Raw genomic sequence first — 7,046 nt, 5'->3', positions numbered from 1 at the left:
GCAGTGTGGTTAACTCATGGAGACATGGCATCAAAGACCTGTTCTTGATCGATCCCATATGTTTTCTTACTGCAGACTTATTGTCCGGAATTTAAGGTCTACTTTAGAAAAGTGTACACTTTGTTTAAAATTGGGTAAAACATAGTTTTTGCTAAAACCCTACAAACTACTTGATTTATAACACAGATAAATCTGTTATTAGAGTATAGAGTAGTCCTTTGCGCATGCAAGATTTTATGGTATATGCAAAAACTTTAAATGTTTGAAAAATAAGCACACCCAATGTTTACATAAAACTTTAAATTTATGGTGAAATGTTTCCACAGTTCAAACTACTGTTGAAAACTGGTTTGTCATCGTTGCTGGTCAGAACAACACTAAAGCCTCTATGTGCCTCTCAGAGAGGAACCATGTTTAAATTCCCTTTCCATTTTCCTGCTTTGGCACTATTTCACTTTACAAGATACTTTTCTTTATGGAAACACCATCATTATTGGCTGATGTTACTATCTTCGGTGAGGTCTGTATCTTGAATATATAAAGAATCTTACAAAAGCTCTTTATTAGTTTATACATCTCCATGTGTGTGCAGACTTGTATGTTTCATTAATGTGGCCAAATAATCCTAAACATAATCCACAAATGATCCTACCAGCAAGGCAGCATTTATGTTTTTTTTGTTTGCAGCAAAACCTCTCCAGGTCCAGATTCAGTGAGTCCTGGGTAGTACTGGGGTAGTCTGCCTAAATCAAAAGGATTATTTTCCCTGCTGGTTTGGGTCCAAACAACAGACTGCACCCAGACTGACACTGCAGCTGTTTAGTGCGAATTGTTGACATGTGAGAAGCCGTTGTACATGTGATAAAATTACAAAAGCTGGTTCAACAAGTTTGGTACACCGGTTTATATGAGTTTAACCTGCTGGGACGCAGTTTCGCTCATGTCTGCTGGCAGAAGGTTCGGAATGGTGTTGCAACACCTATGTCGTGCCAGATATTATGCTGTGATTTGTAGTGGGTAATTGGTGATACAAAAAGTCCTTTAAGTATTTACAAAAGTTTGTTACCAGTCACAGCCACTTTCTTAGCACACCAAGTTTTGTTTGTCAATTAAATCTTGTTTGTTAACTGTGTAAAAAACAGAATGTAAAAATGATTTATTTGGCCTGGTGCCAACCATAAATCACAACATCCCCATTTCACGAATGGATGGGGGCTTTTGTTGGATTCCAACTGCAGGATTTTGAAATGGAAGGTTTGGGATTTTGGCTTGAATTCAAAAGTAAAACCTTGTTACATTAATTTGCTGATCATGGGAACTGTCCAGCAAGCCGTCTCATGGGTAGTCAGTTTAAGCTTTTCTCCCAACTCTCTGTGTATTTCAATGGGATTGAATGCTGTAAAATTGTTCTATAGTTGAACCTTTGTTGCAAATTATAGAAATATAATACTTCATTTTAGAAAAATCGAATTAATAACCAAATTATTTTTATGACGTTGTTCCACACTTCAAGTGGGCCCTATATCTGTCCTTATTACTTTTGTACGCACAAGCAACGCAGGTGCAAAGATGTAAGTATAGTTGCAAGTCAGCAACATAGTTGCTGCAACCAGTGACAGAAACAAGGTACAAGGTAACAAAGCACAAAAGGTTGTACAGTGTCTTCTTCTGGTACAAACATTACCTGCAAAATGGCAATGACAAATTATTTCTCATTCAGGAAAGCAGTGCTGACTGTAAAAAATCTAAATATATTATTAATAGATGGCTATGCAAATAATAGTAAGATGTTAAATCAAACAAAAGAGAGCAACACATATTTTCAGTTTTTTTCTTACTTTTAAAGTAACCTGAATGTGATTTTTGTGTTTTCCTCAAATTAAGTTTGTTATCCTACTTTAACCACATTTTCTGACCCATTGGCATCACCGCAAAATTCACATAGCAATAGCAGGTCTATATTATGTTACATACTCCAACCAGCAGTCCAAACCATAAATATATTCAGTTTATTATCACGTTAAACAAAAACAAACTTCCAATCCTCATGCTCGACAAATGAAATACATGCAAATATTTGGCTTTTTTAACTTGAAAAATTACAGAAACAGCTTATTCATTTCCTAAAATGTAATTGATTCATTTATAATCTATCACATTATATGGCTTTATAAATTGATCCACAAAATACAGAGATCTAGATAATTTACTTGCAAATATTTTTCAATAAATTGATGCAGGTTTGGTCTGAATAACAGACAGTAATGATTTAAAGCTGAGACAACCAGCAAATCTCTCCAATTAAGATCTGGAACCAGAAAATGCTGGGCATTTCTGCTTAAAAGAAGACCTAAACAAAAATGTTTTGCCGTTGATCCACTAATCACCATTTAAGCTCAAATCCTTGGGCAAATAATTGCAAGGGTGGCACCTACATCGACATAGAGTAGACATAATAGTAGCAAAGTGGAATAGAAATAGCTGTCCCAACCAGGCCAGAAATTACATCCCTGAAATGAAACTCCTCCATTTCCTTTGCCAATATACTATGAGGTGTCAAGACACAGAAAATAGTGTACACGTAATGAAGAAGAAGATCACAGAAACAGGTGAGTGAATGTGTTTCATCAAGCTATTAATGAGTTCCTTAACGCCCGTTTGATTTTCAATGGCCTATTATTGAAGTAAAAATAGAGAATGGCAGTGACGTTCATTCAACAATAACAGGTGTGGCAATGGCGACAGAGAATACCAACAACACGGCGCTGCAAACATAAAAAACAAACTAAATCTTCTGTTTAATGTATTTTCAGAAAAGACACCTGATTTGACATGGAACTAAACTATGGGGGATGAGATGGCATATTTCGACACAGAAGACGTCATGTCTCAGCTGTCTGGTTTGACCCAAAGCACGAAACAGTGGTGTCAGGCGGAAAAAAACGTACAGCTCACACAAAACTCGATCCCAGTAAGGCCAACTGCATCGCATAGAGGAAGCTGTATGTTTTGAATATGTTTATAATAATTTGTCTTGTGTGATACACCCCTGACTCGTTTGCTTTGGGCTTTTGTATGCTATCCCCTGTATACTGAATCTGTTCCATTGACTAATAGAAAAAATATATGAAGAGATTAGTAGCCAATTAGTCTAAATTAACATGATGCTATGGGTTGGTTTCCCTACTTTTCTCCAAGTTTTTAGATGGCTAACAGAGCTATTTCACGAACTGTTGGCTGCAGTCCGGGCCCTGAGGGTCAAAACACAACATTTCACAAAACATAACTACATTTTACAAAAAAACATGAATAGAATAGTGAATAGTGTTCACAAATTGTTTCAATTGCCCCCAAGTGGCCAACATCTATTAAATTAATGAATTAATGAATATTCTAAGGAACAATACACAGCACTGAGCAATAAAACACACATAACAAGTAGCACGTAACACAAAACATAGCATGTAGGTGGCAGAAGAGCACATTTTTCATTTATTTCAAGTCCATGGCAGATCTTCTAACCTGCAAAGACTTCTGAAACTCTGATTCACTGATAAATATTTGTATTAATGGACAATATCTAGAATTTAACAAAACCATCCCATCAGTGTATAACATATACAATGAATGACAAATATCATACATTAGTCAAAGACCCAATGACCTTAAGAAGCTGAAAAATTGATGACATATTTTCAAGACACTTTTTAAGAAAGCAATATCATTTCTAAATCAGAAGACTAAGATAGGATGAAATAAAACAAACCAGATTGAACAGTAAAATAAACGTTACAGTGCAGCTACAGTGCTGTGTAAAATATGAAAAACAGTTTCAAATTTAACTTACAATGAAAAACGATACAGTCATTAAATAGAGTGTTTTGTCGTCTGGCCAGTTCCACAACATTCCGACTGATTACTAAGAAGCACCCGTTGGATCATTGTTAGCAGGAGCACTACTAACACAGCAGGAGTCCAACAGTGCAACAACAGAAAAGTAGACGAGACGAGTTTTAGTCTTCAGCCTCAAGGCATATTTATTTTATAGTAAATAACTAAACTGCTCTTCCAGCCTTCATGTTGGGAGCGGGCTAAGAGAATGATCAAGCCCAGAACATTCATATTTATAGGGGGCATGACGTCACCAATCATATCACATCTCTTATCAAACTGATAACGCCCCCTTGTGGTGTGGAACAGATATACAGTACAGAATACATCATAGTCAATCATACATACTTATGTCAACAATCATAATAACGTGTGAGGAGGATCATTCCTTTACATAGTATGTCAGACTGTATCCTCCCTATCAGAACAATGTCACTACAATGACAGTATTATTGGTATTGGCATCAAGGAAATCTAGTTCATCTTTTCAATTTGTCTCAATGACGCATGACACAAAACCACAAACCAATTAAAAATTAAAAAAAACTATCTACTATGCATTCCTGCTACTTTGTAAGAAATATTAAAAGGCACCCACATTATATTACATGATCATGGACTTATTTCCATCGTTGTCCCTTGGGGTTACACGGTCCACCAATCTTTATTAAGACATAGATATGCATTCAATCTCTGTAATAAAGATATACTATGTTAGTAAAGAAGAACTGTAGAACAAGAAAACTGAAACATTTTTTTATATATATTTTCCAAAAGCAGAAGGGGTTAATGATTTCAATGTAACAAAAGAATAGACGAGCTGTAAAAATTAGATCACACCCAATTCCGAGGGTTTTTCAGCATGCGTTGTACATTTACATAACACCTTTGCAGTATATAAAGTACAGTGATGCTAAAGGTGTAGTATCCAGTCAAACTAATACACAGTACACTACCTGTTCGTCATGATGAAGCTGATCTTTTCTCTGACCCTCATCTTGGTACTCTCCAGCACAGGTAACTTTATTTATTCTTACAATGTAGTTGCAGTTTTACTGTTAATATCCCAAGGGGATTTATTCTAATTGATCAAGAAAAATCTCTTATAAATTCTAGATACGAATATAGGATACGACTTAATTGAGCCACAAGGGGCTAAATTCCATTATTACAGAATAGCAGTACAAATGTAGGAAATAGTAAATTACTATTTAAAATAAGAAATACTACAAAATAAGAAAATTAAGTAAATTGCAAAATTCAATTCAACTTCTATTGTAAACATTACAATACTGGGCAATACACATTACAAGACTTGGCTGTGCAAGTAGTGTAGAAAAGTCTTGTGGTGCAAATTAGACACTTACATCCTCATGTCATTTACAGTCCTTTTGCACAAGAGGAAGAAGAGTTTTCAGGCTTTACAGAAAAAAAACCATTTCAGGCATTTGATTTGATGTTTGAGATGTGATCATCATTCATTGACACTTTATCTTCCCATTGCAGCTCGAGCACTTCAGTGTCAGACTTGCACAGATGAGCAGTGTTCAAGCACAATACTATTCACATGTTCCTAAGAGACAATGTGTGTAACAGCTTCCATTCAAGGTAGGCAATTTCTTTAAACCATGTACTACTTTTGGGTGAAATTAAGGTACTGTGTTCTTTCCATCAACATTAACAAACTTCACTTTTGATTTTGTAGCCACTTCATCTGGATCTACAGCACAGAGAATCTTCAAGGCATGTGCATCATCCTCCCTGTGTCCAGTCACCAGCTCTCAGACATTTTCAGCCAACTTGGGTGTTACAGATGCAGTTGCATCTGCTAAGTGCTGCAACACAGATAATTGCAACACAGAGACTCTGCCATGTAAGTACAGCCGGATAGCAGAAGCTCATTTAAGATGAGAAATGACAAAATAGATAGGAAAGGAAATAATGACATCCTGCCATCGTCTGACAAGTTCAAGTTAAATTCTCTGAAGCTTAAATGTTCTCTCTTCCTCAAACTAATTATGTTCTTTTCTGTTTCAGTCCCTGCTCCTCAGACAGATAACGCCTTACAGTGTTTCACCTGTAACCCCATCACCTCTCAATGTACTTCTCCATTACAATGTAGGGGGGATGAGAACCTCTGCTTTTAAGCGAGTGGTGAGTCTTAATTCAATTCAGTTTATTTTGTATAGCCCAGAATCACAAATTACAAATTTGCCTCAGAGGGCTTTACAATCTGTGCACATGCGACATCCTCTGTCCTTCCCTCACATCGGCACAGGAAAAACTCCCCTAAAAAACCCCTTTAACAGGGAGAAAAAAGGAAGAAACCTATGGGAGAACGACAGAGGAGGGATCCTTCTCCCAGGATGGACAGAATGCAATAGATGTCATGTGTACAGAATGAGCAGCATAACAGTTCTTAGATACAACACATTCAATGTATATGACATAAATTATTCATATAATAAGACTACTTATAATAACAGCAGCAATTATTACAGTAGAATTATAGCCATGAAAATAGGGATAGTAATGTGACTAATAATAATAATCGAAGTAGCAGTGGGTGTCAGTCGGCTCACAGCAGGAGGCACGACTACGGTCCAGGTACCACAACGATTCATGGAAACCTGCAGAACGAGAAAGCAAAAGGGCTTCAGGGTGGAAGTAAAGCTAAAATGCTTAATGGTACAGGTAATAGTAATAGTAATGTGACTAGTAATAATAATAATGGTGGTAGCAGTCGGTGTCAGCAGGGCCGTAGCAGGATGCACATCCACGGTCCAGGTACAGCCACGATTTATAGAAGCCTGCGAAGCGAGAAAGCACAAAGACTCCAGGGTAGAAGCAAGTCAATAAGCGTAATAGTACAGGCAATAATAATAGTAATGTGACTAATAATGATAGTGGTAGTAGTAGTGGGTGTCAGCAGGGCCTCAGTAGGTGGCACGATGACAGTCCAAATATAACCCCGATTCCTGGGAACCTGCGAGGCGAGAAAGCACAAGAACTCCGGGGAAGAAGCAAAATCAGTAATGTGCATAAATAGGAGATTAATACATAAAGAAGGAGGGAGAGAAGAGGAGAGAGGAGCTCAGCGTATCCTAGGTAGTCCCCGGCTGTCTAGGCATATAGCAGCATATTTAGGGGCTGGA

Source organism: Anoplopoma fimbria, unplaced genomic scaffold (genome assembly GCF_027596085.1).
Source record: "Anoplopoma fimbria isolate UVic2021 breed Golden Eagle Sablefish unplaced genomic scaffold, Afim_UVic_2022 Un_contig_7472_pilon_pilon, whole genome shotgun sequence".
Taxonomy (NCBI): Eukaryota; Metazoa; Chordata; class Actinopteri; order Perciformes; family Anoplopomatidae; genus Anoplopoma; species Anoplopoma fimbria.
Note: the sequence above shows the minus strand (reverse complement) of the source record.